The sequence below is a fragment of the Dermacentor albipictus genome, chromosome 1, assembly GCF_038994185.2.
Source record: "Dermacentor albipictus isolate Rhodes 1998 colony chromosome 1, USDA_Dalb.pri_finalv2, whole genome shotgun sequence".
NCBI classification, from domain to species: domain Eukaryota; kingdom Metazoa; phylum Arthropoda; class Arachnida; order Ixodida; family Ixodidae; genus Dermacentor; species Dermacentor albipictus.
This window is the reverse complement of record NC_091821.1, coordinates 169,599,008-169,614,907: the sequence shown is the minus strand read 5'-3', so window position 1 is coordinate 169,614,907 and position 15,900 is coordinate 169,599,008. Positions and strand designations below refer to the sequence as shown.

General features: G+C 47.2%; 1 protein-coding gene and 1 long non-coding RNA gene across 20 annotated transcripts in view; one reads left to right on the top strand and one right to left on the bottom strand.

The window, feature by feature from the left end:
* LOC135905734 (inactive dipeptidyl peptidase 10-like) overlaps window positions 1-15,900 on the top strand; it is a 480,802-nt gene that overhangs the window by 347,515 nt on the left and 117,387 nt on the right. The gene's annotated exons all lie outside the window — the stretch shown is intronic.
* The window catches only part of LOC135905737 (uncharacterized), a 131,814-nt gene that overhangs the window by 115,149 nt on the left and 765 nt on the right, over window positions 1-15,900 (bottom strand). The gene's annotated exons all lie outside the window — the stretch shown is intronic.

The following is a 15,900-nucleotide window of genomic DNA, read 5'->3' as shown; positions in this document are numbered from 1 at the left end:
TTTGGGCTCGTTGATTGTTTTTTTTTTCTCGAAACTATTACACAAAATTAGAGGCTTTCGACTGCGAACCTTAGAACAGACCTGCTTCAACTGCTAGTGCTGTTCTTGTCTTGCTCAACTAAAGAACGGTTCAAACCCGGAAGCTAAATGCATTGTGTGTTGAAGCTCAGGTATTCTTCTCAAGACCCGAAAAATAACTTTAAAGGGGCCGTGAACCACTTCTTTCTCGAAGTCGAAAAATGCATTTGCTGTTAAATAAGACAATTTCAGAAGTATTTTGCAGCAAAGAGTACTTCAATGTGTTATGTAGCGGAGTTTATTGGCAATCTAACATCGCGTTAACGCTGCTTCCATTCCTCCTTCAATGAGTTGCACTGCGAGGGCTAGGGCAAAGCGAGGCGTGCCCAAAACGCTCCGCCTATACTGAACGTCACCGTGGCGCGCAGCTTAAATTTGGTTCTCCGTGTTCACGTAGACGCCACCATGGGCGCCATATCGTAAAACTATTCCAAATTTTTCTATTCCATTTCTGCTATCAGCCCTCCGCGATTGGTCAAAAACTTTTTTGGACCACCCCCACTTCACCTGCATGTAACGCGACGTCACGAAAACCGCGATACCTCCCCATCTGATATGATGTGTACACACTGATTAGGCAAGATTTGACCGAGAAGAGAAAAACAGTTAATTCTGATTCGACGCCTTTTCGCAGTTATCCCCCGGCTATTGGTAAAAAGTTTTCGGCCAGCACCCACTTTACCTTCCTGTCACGCGACGTCACAAAACCGCGAAAACTCACCGCGTCAAAGTGACGTGTACGCATTAAAGATGCATTAATATGCCGAACAAAAGTGAATTTCCTTCTGAATAGGTACAGGCTGCCCCGTTCCGAAAGGAATAAAAGATGGCTACCACCGATCGCTCAGGCGCTGGCTATTCGCACCTGCCGGGGAGCATGGGTTTATTTGCGTGTAATAAAACTTCTTGCGTGGCCGTGCAACGTTTTCAAGCACTTTCGGCACGTTTATGACCTCGTTCTGCCAACTCTTCTTTGCTGAGAATCCCTCTTAGCGTAATTGTCAACCTTCCGTTGCATGCCGCTGCGATTTTCGACCAGCCACCGCAAGCAAAGTAAGGGAAAGCGGACCAATCGCAGACGCCGGGACCACCATCTTCATCCGGTTATCGATTTTCAGTGCACTGGCTCTGCCCCATCGAATCCCTCTCCACTTGAGCGTTCTCCTCGCCTCTTGTCAGCCAATTAGATACGACAAACCGCTCAGTGTTGGCAATGTGTTTAGTTTTTCAAGCAAACAAAAGTGACCTCCTATGAACGGGGAGAGTGTTTGATTGGTCTCTTCAGACAACCCCGTGGGTGACCGCCCGGTGCTTGCGTCGGTGGCTACGTAAATTGGACGTCAGGAGATTGGAATAAAAACATATTGGAATAGTTTTACGTTATAGGGCCACATATTTCCGATACTGGCGCCTATCACGCGCCAAACGCGGTTGTCCTCAACGGGCCGCAATGCGCTCAGCCAGCGGACTCATCGCAGCATCCCTCGGCGACTTCGGTATCTACGCTACGCAGGAGACCGCAGCTACATGCAACTGCAGTGCGCGTGCGCAGCGTTTGCTTTGTGCACGACAGTGCTTGAGCGCCCGCTCGCGCTCGTATGTTCCACTCTGGCCGTGCTACGCGGTGCGGAGTGGCTTTTTCCTGCACCAGCTTTACCCACGGATAGTAGCCGTATAAGCTTGCCCATTGTGAAATGCTGTCAACAGCTCATTACTAAGCGAAGTCTGCCGAGGCGTCTAACAAGGAGCGGCCAGGAGCGAGCGCGCGCTGGCAAGCGTGCGTGTGGTCTGACCGTAGGTCTCGCGTGGTTATAGACTAGTCGAGTGTTCAAAACTAGTCGATATTAACGAGACCCGATGGCTACGACGCCAATAAGCAGGGTGGCCAAAGTTTAATTCCTGTGCGGGCAGCCGTGGTCGAGCGTGTGCAGACGATAGTCGGCTTCTTCCGGAAGTACGCAATCATTATCGAAATTCGAAAGCAGGTTTTTGCTTACTTCGGCCTATTTATGAGAATGCGTCAATAAATGCACACAGTAACAGCCGCAAAAAGCGCACTGCTCCAAACACCCTTCTTGATTGGTGTGAACTATTGGCCAATAGCATACGCGTATGGGAATCCGCTATATTACGAAATAAAGCGTCCAGAAATAAGTGAGGAGCAGGCTTCTGTTGAAAAGAGAGCGTTTGAGAAAAAAGGCGACTTCGCGCTCCGCTTGCGAGCTCCACGCGTCGCGCACCACTGCAAAACTTGGCTGAGCTGTTCAGAGCAGCGCGTGATATCCGCATACTGCTTTTTCACCAAGGCCGAGGGGTGGTTCAGGACTCCTTTAATAAAGTTATTTCCTCCTTCTCCTCTTTCTCAAGCACACACTGTCAAAGCTGAATGCCTGCTGTGCGAGTATACTAATAAGCCGAATTGGGGCCGGTGGCGAGGTAGTTTCAACCCATAACTTCGCCACCGCCCCGTGTAACTCAATTTATCTACCGGTTTTTATCTCCTTTCACGAGCGCCTAGTCACAAATGGCATTCGGATCGATTGGTCTGCTGCACGCTGAGCTAAAAATAGATTTCGTTGGGCTATTTGCGTCTTCGTTTTTCTTCTCAATTTCTGATGCGTTGAACGGTACACGGTTCCTGCATTCGCAGCCCCACGAGTGAGGCTGCTCTACCTTTTCTTTCGTTTTTGTTTCCCCCCCCCCTTTCTTTTTCCTGTCTTAACCGAGACAAAAGCTCGGGCTTCCAACCGACCGGTGGCGTGCCGGTGCTATCCGCTGCAGCGCATCTCACGATCTGCCACGGGCAGGCTGTTTTCGCTCACCAGCCTGTTTTCTCTGGACAAAGAAGAATATATAAGTCGGTCGGGCTGTGGGAGCGGAGAAAGAGAGGAGGCGGGCCTCGCCGTGTGACGCGCGGAAGTGCCGGACTCACCTGGGCGACGTCCGCGACGGTTCCGCTCCGGCGGCGTGCGGTTCGGGCACACGAGTCGCACGGGATGCGGCGCGCGCCGGCAGGTCGATCCTCCTCCGGCCGCGTGCGCGGCTGCAGCAGCGCCGGGAGCGCCAAGCGCCTCCTCTTCCTCCGAGGAAACCGTGTGCTCCGCGCGGCCGGGAGCGGACCTCGATCACGCCGCGCAACCATTTGTCTCTTCCTGATGACACGCGCCATCTCTGCTTCCCCATCTTCTCCGGGAGAAAGTATTTCGACGACCCGACGGGGGCGGAGGAGAAGAGGCCGGCGTGTGCGCCGACTCTCTGCGCGCTCTCCTCCGCATTGAGCGAATTCTTTCTCTTGTAGGCTATTTGAGCGCTGCCAGATATGCGTGCGTGCGTGCTCGACATTCTTAGTCCGTTGAATGACGAGTGGAGGGTCGGCGATGTCAGGCACGGCCTTGGAGACCGGCGAAATGGCAAAACAAAATGCGTCGAGTCGTCTTTCTCTCTTTGAAATTTATTGTGCCGAGCGAATTATAGAGTGGATGTTCCCGCGGTAATTAAGGCACTCATTCATCTAGAAAAACCCTTCGATGGCTGTCATTTGCCGGAACCCGCTTACGGTAAGATCGCTTTGAAACGAGCATAGTATACAAAAAGGCGGATAGTAGAGGGTAACCTAATATCCTGCGCCGAAAGATAGTTGCCTGCGCTATTGTTAGCAGTGCTGCGCTAAGCTGTCGAATAATTCAGCATTTGGATGCTAACATTGCAATGCTCGGGCGGTAGGTGATATCACCTCCAATGCGCAGTGATATTGTTGCCTTAACAATAACATATTTGTACCTGTTGAAATCAGACTTCGTCATTTAATCCTCGCTCGGAGGATTGCAACATTGACGCCGAAATTGTACAAACCGCGATCGCGTATTTGGGACGTATATCTGCAATGCCGTTAATTGCGTTCCTTTAAATATCGTGTACGTGTAAGGTATCATAACGTCACAGAACATTTATGTGAATGTGCTGCTTCTGCAGACGAAAAAGCCTTACTTAAAGACAATAATCCATTACGTCTACCGTTTACAATTTCGGCCTAGGACAATCGAATAACTATAAGTCTGTAATACGCAATCATTAATATCTTTATTGGATGGACGATTCAGGCTTTATTTTTTTTTTTTACCGGAACGCTGTTGCACGCATGTTAGGAAGAACGTGTGGGGTCGCTACCCTGTCTCCGCCGCAGTACCACTCATGCCGAAACGTGTGCAGTATACAACGCCACCTAGACTATCTGGCAGTACATGTACGTGTCTGGTTCTTCTGAGACGACTTCTTCGCGATGGATGCCACCTGTACCTAAAATGCGCCAGCCATGCCTGCCGCGCCTGTTGCGCCGATTTGTATAGGTATATTTAGATGAGTAGTAAAAATCATGAAAGATGAAGGCGAACGCCGACTACAAGATATTTGGTGATGTTTGGTGAGCTATCGGTGAGCTATTTGGTGAGCTATCGCACGAGAGCCTTGCACGTAATCTTTCTGATCAAAGCTTCCGTAGGGGAGCCTGACACTGCTAAATCTATTGTGGTCGGTGCCTCGCATTTCGTCCCACTCCGTCCATATCCCATTGGATTCCGTCATAACTTCGATTTCATGGTCAAACTAGTTTTTAAGTGTTGTTGCGTCGATTATGTGCTGCAGCGCGGATGAACTCCACTCCACTCCGCGGTACTACACTGTGCTGGAGTCCCTCACCTGGCGCCACAAAGCCGAGTAAAAGACGTGAGCTGCCACGGTAAACCGCTGCTATATGGCACCAGCGAGACCAAGAACCATTACCGAACCTTTGTAGCGGAAAGGTTAACGAGCTTCTGCAGTATAATGAGGATTATAATTATATCGCAAGCAATCTGTCTTCAAGCAAACAAACAAAAGAGAGACCTCCTTAGGCACTGTGCCACCATTTGTAGCAGCGATTTTAGACAGTAATGCACAGCTCAACGATCGCAGGGTTCTTGATCGTCTAAACGACTGCATATTTCCATTCATTTTACCTGTCGTACGAGGCCCCAGTGGTTTAAATCGTCTTTCGAATCGTTTTGGGTCCAAAGAAATGAAAGCTACGCATAATGGACCGAAACTGTTCATTTGCATGAGAAGCAGCAAAGCAATAAGAAGCAAACACTGGAGAGAAATGCCCATTAATACATGCGCGTACAGGTGTGTTTTGCGTGCCTGCAGTCTCCTGTGAACCTATGGCCGAGTTCACAAAGCTTATTGCCGCATGCCGGCCGCCTCCACTGATAATAGCTTGCCAACAATTCTAGCGTTCGAGCTTTTTCGTGAACACATGGTCCCCTTGGGCCCACATTCACAAAGAAGTTCTTACGCCGGAAAGCTGGGCCGGCCGATGGGAAAGAGCACTTACGAATGAAAAGCCTTGTGAATTCGGCCTCTGTATTTTTTTATTTCATTCCTCCACATTATTTCTTCCTGAACTAAAAAAATAAATGACACGCTTTTTGTTTGGTTGAACGCAGATAATTCGTAACTGGTCGCATTTTACCAAGACTGTTGTAACATATTGAATTAGAATATTATCGAGCGCCCTTGTAGGCGCACATTTTTCCCTTCTTGAAATATGTCTCTCTATTTACAAAGTAATTCGTACGTCAGAGCGTTTCGAAAGAACAGACGCCGACCAGTTGTGATATTAGTGATGATGGCCGACCAATAACAATAAACAAGTCTTACGAAGGAAAGGTCTTGTGAATTCAGCCTCTTAATCCAACTCTAATCTATTAGTTCGTAAGGACTGGCCGCCATATATAGCTGGCTGGCCGCCATATACATGGGGCGCAATAACGTAAATCTATTCCAAACTTTTCTATTCCAATGCTGGAATCAGCCCTCGACGATTGGTCAAAACATTTTCGAGCGGCCACCCACTGCGCCTGTCTGTCACGCGACGTCACGAAAACCGCGAAAACGCGCCCCATCTGATATGACATGTAAACAATTATTATGCATGATTAGGCAGAACGAAAGAAAAATAATAATTTCTCATGCGACGCCTTTTTCGCCATTTGCTTACCTGTCTGTCACGCGACGTCACGAAGCCGCGAAAACTCACCGCGTCATGGTGACATGTTAAAGACGTATTAATATGCCGGACAAAGCTGAATATTTTTTTTTTTCTGAATAGTCCGAGACTACCCTGTTCTGAAACGAATGCAAGATGGCTGCCCGCCGATCGCTGTGGCATTGGCTACTTGGAGCTGCCGTGGAGCATGGGTTTATTTGCGTATAATAAAAGATTTCGCGTGGCAGTATAACGTTATCGAGACCTTTCAGCATGTATACGCCATTGCTCTGCCAACTCTACTTTACTGAGGATCCGTTTTAGCGGTATTTTTTAACCTTCCGCTGCACGCCGCGATTTTCGACGAGCCACCGCAAGCTAAGAAGGGGAAGCGGACCAATCGCCGACGCCGGCACCACCCTCCTTCCCCAGTTATCTTTCACTGTGCTGTCCTGGCCCCATTGAATCTCTCTCCACTTGAGCGTGCTCCTCGCCTCTACTCAGCCAATTAGATAAGAACAACTGCTCAATGTAGGTAATGGTATTAGCTTTGAAAGCAAAAGCAAGTGACATCCTATAAACGAGAAGCGCGTTTGATTGGGCTTTTCAAACAACGCTGCGGGTTACCACCCGATGCTTGCGTCGGTGGTTACGTAAATTTGACGTCAGGAGATTGGAATAGAAAACAGATTGGAATAGTTTTACGTTATAGGGCCCATATTTAACTTATTTCGCGTCAACTCCTTTCTTTCTTTTATTTTGCTAAATAGTCTAAATGCATATTTCTCCATCTTTTCTGTCAAAGCAGCAATTATAAGAAAAGTACTCAAATCCCCATGCTCAACAGCGCGCAACGTACATCCCACGGTGTTCTTAAAACAACCTCAATCAACGCGACCTCGTAAATTTCGGTACCCCGTTATTTCACTCACTGGATAGTAGAAATTTGAGCTCTGCAACCGCATGGCTGGTATACTCGCCGCTCAATTATGCTCCAAGAAAATACACACGCAGCATTAACATCACCGTTTGATTCCGGCAAGGAATTCAAATTTAAGAGCAGAAGTGTCATGGGAAACGAGGGAGTCGAATGAAAGAAATAACCGCCGAGGAACCAGCAATCACCGAAACCAAAATTATAGCGGAGTGGAGCCGTTTCTAATTATTTCAACTAGGGAAAGCGCAAGGAAGGTGTTATCTTATGTCTTTTTGTGTATTCTTAATACACGGATAAGAAAGAAAGGCGTGAAAAGAAAGACAACAATACAGAACATTACCGGTGGGGTCCCAACTCACAACTTCCGCATAACGTCTGCGATGCCCTACTGATGCCACGACAGTGGTGACTGTCCCTCCCTGCGCTCTCCTGAGTATTTATATACATGTTTGCGAAAACCACGCTTTGATAGCGTTATACAGCGCTATTAACGGCCATGGCGACAAATATGTAGCATCAATTTGATGCCACTGACGACACGTGTAACGCGGTGTTTCGAAACAGTTGGTATTCATCCTTGGAAATCCTCGAAGCCACTTGGAACAGGACGCGTATGTACGAAACTTCTTTCGCATAATACACGTTTGGTTAATACGGATATTTTCCAATAAGAGCATTTTTAATCCACTGGGTATAGTAGGGGACACGCCCGCTGGTGCGTTAACTGATGCGCCGTTTAGCGGTGTGCAGCTGCTTGAGACACAGCTCGCGGCCTTCCTTTCGAGGCGCCTGATCAGAATTACCCGCAGGTATGCGCAAGTAATGCAATTGTGTAACTTCGCTTCTTCCCCTTCTTTCTTTAATTGTTTTTCCTTCTTCCTAATTTCCCGTAGTGCACCACGCGGCCAAACGTTACGCGAGGAGTGGGCCGGAAAACTGACGGCCGCACTCGCACGGTGGGGCCATTGCCAAGGCCCTGGTCCTTTCCATTAGGCCGGCGAGAGTGGCTTGGAAGAATGCCCATTAATGGGCTACGAGGGCTTCCGCGCAGCTGCGGCTAGTTGCGCGTCTCCAGCACTTGGCGGGCTAATTGCGCGCTAAGAGGAGCGTATATATTCCGCTGAGCGTCTCCGCCGTTTGTGTGGCCACTGTGTGTTTTGGTCTCTCTTTCTCTGCGTTCATTCTAGAAACTTTACCAAAGAGCGGCAGGCTGTTCTTGCGGCTGTTTTTTTTTCTTCTTTTTTTGCATTTGCTGTTTCATGATCTAAATTCTAGTAATAATTTTATAGAGTGTCATAGCTAGCACAAAGGTTATAATCGCCGTTGTATCTCTGTGGCAAAGCCACAGCGGAAGAGTGTCACTTCTCAAGATCGACTAACGTGACAGGCAACTGCAAAGTAAGTCGATCCCGCCCGATGCAGCGTCTCATTTAAGATGCAGCTGACCGTAGTAGACCCTATTAAGCCCATTTCGCTTTCTTGCAGAAATATATCGCCGTATTGTGGTGCCTAGGGTGCAGTGTGCATGATACTGCGCCGTGAGATCCAGGGGCCTTATGTTGGGTCGCATAGAAGTAGGCTTGCAGGTCATACGTACTTGCACATAAATGCTGGTGCTTTCAGGATCGCTCGGTTGCTCGCACATGCCTTTGTATTCGGACTGTTGTGGGTGAAGTTTGTGGCAAAAGAAGGAAAAGGTAAACGTCACCCATTTTCGTGGCCAAAGCCTTCCGGCTTCTTTCGTTGTGATGCTGCAGTCGCCTGTAAGAGGTGACGTGCTGTCCACTTTAGTTGCCCGAGCCTGCGATGCCATGCATCTAGCGTCGACTGAGTCTTGTCATTAACTTCGGCTCCGTTCTCTCCGCTAACTGGCCAGTTCGCAGTGATCAGGAGACATTTGGAACGACAAAGTGATAACACCGTTTTACGACGAAGGCCGCCGTATGGGTAGGGTAACCGGCACGGGTATTTAACACCAGTGACCACAGTTGCACGGGATAAGAAGATAAGCAGCTAAACGTTTTCTATTAGCATCGAGATCAATAGAGAGAAATCATTAAGTAACGTAAGAATAAACGCACACACAGGCTGTTGCGTTACCAGGCGAAAAGAAATGGCTGTCTGATGAGTGGCCATGCGCTCATATACGGGGCGTTTACTTTTTAGTGGCACGAGCATCGAGTGACACTCTTGTTTCTTACGCAGCACTTCCGGTTCACCTCCTAAGATGACCGCGGACGAAATTAGAAATCAATCAGAAAAAATAGAAAAAAATGTACCGTACAAAATCCATGGTTTTAATTATACGTATGATATCAGAGCATATGTTTAGCTGCAAGTTCAGTTACTGAGTTACAGAAGTATCAGGAATAATTAGAATTAATTAGAAATCACCGATTACCGCACACCAAAGCACAAAATCGTATACTTTAGAGACCCGCCGCGTGAGCACGACTTTGGCAACATTTCTGGGAACCCGGAAGTAGAAAGCGGAAGTAACGACATCACTGATGACGTCAAACACAAGACGGTGGCGCGATGTTTAACCGTGTAATGGAAAACAATTTCCTGCATAGACTGAACATCGGCCTAGCAGAGCGGATGCGACGTCACTCCATCCTCTATCGCTTCTCCTCTCTCGGCGCTCACCTGCTCGCTCGCAACAGCTGCGCGCGCGCTCGGTACATGCTGTGACGTCAGCGCCGGAGGGAGTGCGTAAGGTGCGCTTCGTGCACCGCTCGCTAGGAGGCTACCTCCCGCCAGGTGGCGCGTGCTGCGCTTCCTCCTCGGTATAGGGACAAACGAAGGCAATGGATATATGGAAACTCACGAAAAAACAATAACAGTAAAGAGGAAGGGAAATGCGGCCATAATGAAACACAGATCGCTATGGGGATGCAATAGGTACGTGGTGCTGCAGGGTATGTGGAAAGGTGTAATGGTCCCAGGACTTACATTTGGAAATGCGGTTGTTTGCTTGAAATCAGAGGTACAATCAGGACTCGATGGCAAGCAAAGGTCAGTGGGACGCCTCTCATTGGGCACTCACTGGAAGTCTACAAATGAAACTGTGCTGGGTGAAATGGGCTGGACAAGGTTTGAAGTGAGGGAAGCTCACAGTAAAATATAATTACGAAGAACGACTGAAGAATATGGAAGAAAGTAAATGGGATGGGAGAGTGTTGATGTATCTGTACAGGAAAAACATTGATACACAGTGGAGGAAAAGAACTAGGAAGCTTACCAGCAGGTATGCGACCTGTGTGGCGAGCAACACAGCAACAAAGAACGTCAACCGGAAAGTCAGAGAGGCTGAGATAATCTCTTGGGTGGCGACAATGGAAAAGAAACCTGCCATGAGTAACTACTTAAGAAGAAAAAACGAAATCAGGAAATAAAATTTTTGATAACTCAAAGCGAAGCTCATTACTATTCCAAGCTAGAGCAGGATGCCTTATAACACGTACTTATAAAGCAAGGTAAAACAAGGAAGAAGAAGCATGTGCTTGCTGCGGTAAAGCTAGGGGAAATGATGGAGCATGTTTATTAGAATCTGAAAATATCTGCCCAGCTGTCGATTTAGGCACCTCTGGCCTCCTTGAAGTCCTTCGGTTCAACGAGAGCAAGGGGAAAGTAAACATGTCCGCAATAGAGATTAGTAAGAGACGATTGGAAGATTGTTGGAAGAAAAGTAGGGAAACGACAAACAACAGAGGCGTACAAAAACAAAGTTCACAATAAGGGTTCAGAAACTTTGGTTATGGGAATTCATCGTGGGTGTTTTGTTCCTTTTCTTTTTTTATTTTTTAACGTAGGTAAGACATCAGGCAATAAAATAACAAGAGCTTGGTGGCGCAACCCACCGTCCCGTTCCAATGGGGACGCTCATAACATCCAGCCACCCATCCATCCTCGCCATCCCTGCCACGGCGGCCGCATTTCGATGGGGGCGAAATGCGAGAACACCCGTGTACTTAGATTTAGGTGCACGTTAAACAACCCCAGGTAGTCGAAATTTCCGGAGTCCTCCACTACGGCGTGCCTCATAATCAGAAAGTGGTTTTGGCATCTGCCGATTCTGGGGAAACTAGTTTAGCCTATATATGCAAATATTTTTCTCGGCCTGTCTCCGAGGTACCCATGTGTAGGTTAAAGAAGTATAGCGTCTTAGTTATCGGTATGGGGAAATTTAAAAAAGAAAGACGAGAAGATTGCAAAGAAGGTGTATCTTTTGTTTCATGTTATTTTTTGGCATGTGTAGCCATTCATGCATCCCATAATGTTGACTGTAAGTCGTTTCGATACCTATGTGTATAAAGATTTTCTATAGGTGACAGTTCCATATATACTTTACATAGGTGACATAACCGTTAGGTGATGCAAAAGTTGAATGCGGAATTCTTTAAATGTAACTTCCCTAGCGAATTTCTATTTCTGTATTTAAGTGTTCTGTCAGCACGTTGAACATACAGGTAAATTCGAGAATATTGTGGCGCACTTTTACGTAGGAAGGTGTTCTTCTTACAGGTTGCCTTTCACATGGTTCTCAGTGTTAAATTTGTACATTAGCTGTAGCTTTGTCGAGACAATTAAATACCGAGCAAACAAATGAGAAGGCGCGGCATGCTAACAACACTCTGCTCTTTTGATGAAATTGCGACATATGCAAGCACATTAACATCTCAGTAGTTTATCAAATGGGGCACCTTAACGACACGCTTCCATAGTGATTCGTTAAGAGGTCTGCCACTCTTATATCGAAGCGAAATATTTATTACAGAATATCATGTCACCTATTCGCGAGTGTTCTTGCTGAAGATTCCCCTCTACGAGAACGGAAGCTGACTGGTGAATATGATATTGATATATGAATATGATATATGATATGAATATGAAACACTTTTATTTTTTCAGTATATTTCTTACTTTGTGTACTATCATTACTACGTCTGCGAAAAGGAAGGCCTTTATAAGTATACTCATCAAAATAATGAAACTACAAAACGCAGCGTGACGAGAGTAGTTTCGGGCTTGCTTTAGCTTTGTTTGATGCATATTTTGCACCCATGTTCCATATTGACAGTAAAAATATTGCACGCCGCTCTTCGCACAGCAACGTTTCATTAATATTCGCGCGGGCGAAGCGCACTTTATATTTGGGTTTTATCGCGCGCTAAAAAGTGAAGTTTCATTTCACGGTAATGAGCACGGCTAGCGCTGACTGGTTTGAAAAAAAAAAAAAGCATTGTGTGGCGCGAAGACTGCAGCTTTTCCTTTTGTGCAATTGAATAGGCGTGAAACTTTCGTCTCCGAACATGTCTGCTAAATTAAATTAGTTGTTTTTTTCTTATACGAACGCCGGTCACTGTCATGAGCTATGCCAAATTTGGTGATTGCTCTATAAGGGGTGCGCTCACAAAAACAAAAATATCGTGAGCTGATCTATGCTTCCGGAACACAATGGCCAGAGAGACAAGAAAAATGACGCCTGGTAGGGAAGCGGTCATCAACATCATTGCTTTAACGTGGTACTTATTATCAACGTATCCGACGTTAGAGAAATGGTTTTTATTCTGTTTTCTCTTGTTTTCTCGCAACAGACTGGTTGGTTTCCTCACAGCTAAGAGATCCATCTTCAGCGCAGTATACTTACCATCGATATGCGCGCATGCCAAGTGAAACATACGCACATTTTTGTTTTTTTCGTTCCCCAGGGACTCCTCATATCTCTGAAACGTGCTGCGATGCCAATATTAACCGGTCACGGCGCCGGTATGTGTACTGGTTGCGCATAGATGCCACTTAAAAATACATGCAATAGGCAAGAAAACATGCTGTATTGGTCGGTGGTCCTTTCTTAAGTAGTCGCTGTTCAAACGTAAGCATATTTATCTCAACAGGCATTGCACTCTCTGGGAAGCATCAATGAAAAAAACTAAAAGACACAGCGACTGGTTCAAACGTTGAACCATGTACTGTCGTAATTAATTAAACCGTCTTTCGAATGCGTCAGCCGGGGACACATTTATGCAAAGAAGTTAAAGAGGGGTGTCTCTCTGAACTGCACTGTCCTGGCATTGCAAGAGAAATAAAACGTTTATATACTAAAACAATATGCTAGAAGAAAAAAATGCCTTTCAATAACGTGGTAAACGACCACAGATATCACTGACGCAATGATTAGGCGCTTGTTGAACATGAGAGAGCGATAATGTTTTTTTTTTTAATTTGCAACAGATTGATTTTGCAGTTTACTTACAAACGGGCCAGTCAAAGGCTCATTTACTAGTGAAAAATTCATCACAATAGCATTTCGAAACAAACGGTGCACCATCATGGGCTATATGCGTGCCTTAAGAATGAATGGCGCGTGAACCCATCTGTCGTCTTATGCGATGCGCTGCACACCACGCGGCCTCGTTCCATTCCGACCGTTATAGCAGTGACCGCGCCATATTAAGAGCACACAGGAGCGTGAAAGCACGTCTGCGCCCATCCAAGTGTGTCGGAACGCATACAATGCACGGAGTTTCTGCCTCGCAAAGCACACCTCGAACGCAGCTCGGACTGTGGCAGCAGTTGGCGTTCAAGAGAACTCACTGAATTCACGATACAGCACGGCAGACGACTGGGAACGAACTAATGAACTGGACACACAAAGCGCTGATTTCCAACTACAGTTATTTACATACGTATCCGCGTGCGAATGTATGCGTCAGCATGCGCACGACCGAAAACAAAACAACCATTAGGCATGAATGCACTGCGAGAACCAAGAATCAACAAGACCAATATATCTTATCTGGAGAGCTGTCAGCTGACAAACTTACATCGCTGATGTGAGTTCACTCGTAAGAGCCCTTCTGAAAGGGCATTGTAGTGCTGAGTTTTCGAAGCACGAAAGAGAAGTTCGTGGGGTCAAGAATGAGCATACTGGGCCCGGACTGTCGAAGCCGTTGCTACGCAAGAACGCGTTGTGCAAGCAACTGACAGTAGCGATAGCGAACGATACGATCATCTCACGGAAACTGTGTAAATACGACGCCCCTGAGGCCAAATTCACAAAGATTCCCGTTCTCTTTGCCGTTGGCCGACTGCATTCGCTAATATGCCGCAGTATCAGTATTCGCCGGAATTTTCCCTTACGTTCGTAAGAACAAACTTCAGCCAATCCTTACGAACATCTTTGTGATCACCGCTCGCTGGTTCTTGCCCATGACATCTTTTTATTTCCTCGCTAAGCTCTTCATCGTATAGTAACCTCGCGCTCTAACGTGCCTTGACCTTGGATGCGTGGAATACGTGAACGGTCGTAAGCATTGCGTTGCGCCGACGGCGCCTCTGCGACCTTTTGCCGCGTGTGCTACGTAGCTGATGCCGGGGGATGCCGTCACGAAGCGCAGGCATGCGGGCCACCGCGTGTCGTCGCTCTCTCCGGGCCGCTATCTGGGCCCGCCGGCCGTGGCCCGCCGCGTCTCGCACCGCTGGGCGCGGCCGATCTGGCCGCGATCAGCTGCAGATCGTTAGGCGCGCGTAACTCCCGCGGGGACGGCAAGTCGTCCTTCCCTGCGGAGCACTGTTATCGAGGCCGAGCAGGAGACACACAGCAGGCGCCTCTGGGCGTGTTTTCCGCAGCCTCCGGACGTGCTTTCTAAGTGGCAATCCCATTAGCGAGTGCCGCGTCTCCACAATGCACGCCCTTCCTCTGCGCTCTCTCGCCCTTTCCCTCGCCTTTCCTTACTTCCTCTCATCGAAGCACCATCGCCCACTTTTTTCTCGCATATTAGGCGAGTACTAACCCGCCTCATAAACTGAAGCCGGCTGTGCATCCCCGGACGCCCATGCCTCCCATCTTTACTTCAACTTCGTTTTTTTTTTGCCTCTTTTTCACTCTGTTCGGGTCGTGTGTTCATTAGCAGCTCATTTGCGTTTCTCCCGCGAGCGCACTCGCGCCGAGCGCGTGCGGCTATTTACCAAGCGACCTCGTACGTTCTCTGAGCCATACCTTATAGATCTGGCTTGTTCGCGAAAAAAGAACCCCGATTTCGCCTCATCTTCCTGCCATTGCGATAAAGCTATAGGTGCGAAATTCACGACCACGATCATGGGTCGCTTTTATAATACTAAATGCCTCTTTTTGTTTCTTCTGTCATTTTCATTTCTTTTTCTCTATTCCTTTTTCTTGGGGGAGAGGGGAAGGCGGGAGGCGAAAGAGAGCAGTCGGCCCCACTTTGACGAGAATTACCTCAGTGGTGCCAGATATGGCGTACATAAAGCCATGCACCTTGTTGGCGGGCAACGCGGCTCTCGTTAGTTGAAAGAAATGCAAATTAATTTCTGCAGTCAAACAAAACATCAAAAAACATTTTGGTTTGACACAATCGGAGAATTCCCTTTCGTTTTTACCTCGTTATCGTAAACCGTTTATCATGCTATGCGTCGCAAGAGTCGACCTAAAATTAGAATTGATGATCGAATGCACTGGAACACATCCTCGTCCTTCCAAAACCTGGCGTACTAAGCGGATTACATCGGGTGGCACTTTGGTGCTTTCGCATTAGTAATTATAATCTCTCCTAATTAGGCTTAACGATGCTGTCATTAAACTGCACCGGTTGGTCTTCGCTTTACCAGAGGCAAGCACTGCAACTCCCTATTATACGGTTCTTGCTGTTCGGCGTATGAGGATGCTGTGTTCAATTACTGTCACTAGATTTTCAAAAAAAGTGCCGTCATAGTCAAAATTTGCACGCAGTCATTACAAAGAGCAGCTATATTTGCCAAGCACCGACGGGACTTTCATGATACTCAGGCGATGAGATGGAAATTATTCTCATCATGAATGATTATATATAAATGAAAA